General features: G+C 45.3%; 1 long non-coding RNA gene across 1 annotated transcript; it reads right to left on the bottom strand.

The window, feature by feature from the left end:
• Positions 1 to 405: 405 nt before the first annotated feature.
• On the bottom strand, positions 406 to 3,407 carry LOC102492658 (uncharacterized). The gene is made up of 3 exons (XR_334074.2): positions 3,255 to 3,407; positions 2,732 to 2,800; positions 406 to 965 (listed from the first exon to the last, which is right to left on the bottom strand). It is a non-coding gene; the product is annotated as an uncharacterized LOC102492658 (long non-coding RNA).
• Between the last annotated feature and the right edge of the window lie 61 nt (positions 3,408 to 3,468).

The raw sequence follows: 3,468 nt of genomic DNA, 5'->3' as shown, positions 1-3,468 counted from the left end.
ACTACGTGGGAGTCCAGCAACATAACCATTCTGCCATCTGTTGGTTCCATTTTCTAAACATCTTTGCTACAGGACATGTACACTTCTCCAAGAGAGACACACACACACACACAGAGAGAGAGAGAGAGAGAGAGAGAGAAAGTGAGAAAGCACCCACCAGGGAGATGGCCACACCATAACCCTTTCTCTATTTTCTTGGAATTTTGGGCATGTATTCGCACATACCTGGAGTGTTTTTCAAAGTACTGGGTCTGGAACTCAAATTGGTCAGTCAGTCATGTGGGTTCCAGCCTCCTTAACCACTACACCATTGGCCGGTCCTACTTATTTTATTCATGATAGAGCATATGTACATGTACATGAGAGTGAAAGAGAGAAAAAAAGAGCTGAGTACCCTCCACAGGGTCTGACCATGCCACAATCCCCTCCCTCCAGTCCTTCAGCTTGTCACACTTATGGCTGGTGTGGGGCCAGAAATTAAAACTGCATTTGTCATGTGGGATCTGGCTTCTCTTGAGAAGCACATTACCACTGGACCAGGGAGCTTGCCTTTGCAATTTTATTATGCTCACAGATCCTCTGGGTCAGAAATTCAAAAAAAGTACAGTGGCTCCATGAAGTCTGCAGCCTCAGCTGGAGATGACTCAACCTCTGGGCTTGAAATCATCTAGAAGTGTCTTCACTCCTGAATTTTCCTGGTAATCAGTTTTGATCTCGGCTGAGCTGTTGTCTGGAACATCTGCACATACTCTCTCCACATGGTTCACTGCATAGGGTAGCTTGGGCTTCCTTGCAGCATGGAAGCTGGGTTCCAAGGACATGTGTTCCAAGAGAACCTGGCAGAAGCTGTATTGTCTTTTATGATCTAGTCTCAGTCGTCGCTCAATGTCTCTTATACCAGATTTGGTCTGCCATAAAACAGGAACATATGTCCACCTCTTAATTGGAAGAACGTCATAATCTCACTGTAGAAAGATCATAGGTTGGGAGATACTGTAGTGGCCATCTTTAGAAAATAAGACGTGCCAAAACCTTTTTTTTTTTTTTTTTTTGCCAGAGGGTGCCTGCTCTCACCAGAGAGAGACAGAAAGACAGGAAGAGAGGGTGAAAGTACCACACACCCCCCCCCCAGTGAATATGGTCACACTGCAATCCCTTTTCCTTCATTTCTCCATTTTGTTAGCATTTGGGGCACACACACATGCCCAGCAAGTTTTACAACCCACTAGGACCAGGATTTAAACTGCAGTCAGCCAAAAATCTGGCTCCTTTAACTACTAGGCCACAGGACTGGCCTGAAAACCACTTAATAGGAGGAATGTCATGATCATTTTGTAGGAAGAATATATAGGCTGGGAGATAATGCTGTGATCTTCTATGGAAAATAAAATCTGCCAGATCCAGGAAACTGAGCATTGCTAGAAAAAATACAGCAGAACAAGCAATCAATTCATGATTTCTACATCAACTAATTTCTTGTCAGTCCTGACAACCCTACATAATTTCTCTGCTCAACTTTCTCCACTACAGAAGGCACTATATGTGTCTACCTTAATCCCCACTACCAGCCCCTGTGTCCCCTGTCCTTTAAAGAGGCTGGAAGAACAAAGCATGTACTGTTTTAGGCTGTCTTGCATCTATGTGACATAGTTCTGCCCAGTGAAATGTAAGCAAAAATTTACTGAGGGATTTCTGGCAAGCACCTGCCTTGAACAGGAAAATGATGCATGGAGTGGAGGCAGCCAGCCATACTGTAACCTTCAGGAAAAACCAAAGAATTGCAGACGTATAGTCCCTGATATCACTGGGCCACTGACCTACCACGCCTCTTTACCTCCAGACCTCCTAGTCTGTGAGGAAAATAAACCTCTATTTGTTTAAGCCATGGACAGTCAGATGTCTGTTACTTGTAGCCCATACAACTACCCACCTCCATCCTCTGATTGTTCACTTTCTCTTTTTTTTAGTTTATTTTTAAATTTCTGTCATAGGGCGCTCACCAGAAAGAGACAGAAGTGAGAAATGACCCCCAGGGGGATGGCCACACCACAATGCAGTCCCTTCTCCAGTTTGCTCTTGGGATTTTCAGCACACACACACACACACATGCGCCTAGCATGATTTTCAAGCTGCCAGGTTTAGGACTCAAACTGCAGTGCACCCTGTGGGATCCAGCACCTTAACTACCACACAACCTAGTGGCCCTCACTTTCTCTCTTTGTAACAGTCTTCAGCTGGAAATCCCTTTTCTGCCACCAAACCTACCTACTTACCTGCATCCATAGCTGTCCTGTTTTTCTCTTCCCTCCTATTATAGTAGAAGGTGGGTCACTACTCCATGGATGGGGGCAGGAGTGGAATTAAATATGGAGATGCTAATCTTGCTTTATATTTGGTTTTTAGTTTTGATTTTTTTCACTCATTCTCATGCCTCTACCTCATCATTTATGTGGCTTCAAACAGAAGCAAGTTTTTTTTTTTTTTTTTTTTTTTTTTTTGCTACAGGACATGGCTGCTCATGGTGGGGGGGGGCAGTAAGAAATCACCACCCCCACAAAGGATGGCCACCCCCCAGTCCCTTCTCCTCCATTCTCCTCTGTGGATTTTGAGTACACACACACACATAAGCCCAGCCTGATTCTCAAGCCACTGGAACTGCACACTATGCCTTGTGTGATCCAGCCGCCTTAACCTCCATTGCACCTGCTGGCCTTGTTGAGTAGATTCTTACCTGTATCCAACAAAGGCACTGTGCTAGATGCTGAAGTTCCTGGGACTAGGAAAGACGGTTCAACGCCAGCTGGAAAGAATGTTATTTAAAACATAGAGGACTCCGCCTTGGAGGATATGCAAGTAGGTAATGCAGCTAGGAGGACAGCGTGCAGGAAGAGCAGAGGAGGCAATGCTGGCGAGTTAAGCAGGGGCCAGAACAAGCGGGGCTACCCTTGATAGAGAAATTAATTTTTTTAAAGATTTATTTCACTTAATTTGTTATTATTTTTTAATTTGACCAGAGACACAGAGAGAAATAGAAAGTAAGAAAGCAAGCTGCCAAGTCCAGGACTCCGACCTTGACGGACCATGTGGGATCCAGCGCCTTTAACCACCAGGCCACCTGCCGGCCCCGAGAGTAATGAGTTTTTATTTTAATCCTAAATCTCTGGGACTGGAAGTGAAATCTCTCTGAGCCTCAATTTCTCCCTCTAAAAGAGGTTTTAGAACTACTTGCTTGGTTATCAGTTTCCCGTACTAACTTGAGGGTTGAGAGCCAGGACCTGTAGTTTCATTCACTGGTGTATCGTCAGCGCCGGCACAGGGTAGGTGCTTAATGAACGCCTGTTGGACGAATAATTCACAGATTTCCGTTAAGTCAGCCAATTAACAGATTCTCCTTCCTCCGCTCTGCTCCTCTCCCCTCCCCTTTTCTCGCCCAACCTCCCCCTTCCTCCCACGCCCCCTTCTCACTCC

This window comes from Tupaia chinensis, unplaced genomic scaffold, assembly GCF_000334495.1.
Source record: "Tupaia chinensis unplaced genomic scaffold, TupChi_1.0 Scaffold000146_1, whole genome shotgun sequence".
Classification (NCBI taxonomy): Eukaryota; Metazoa; Chordata; class Mammalia; order Scandentia; family Tupaiidae; genus Tupaia; species Tupaia belangeri.
This window is presented reverse-complemented; position numbering and strand designations above follow the sequence as displayed.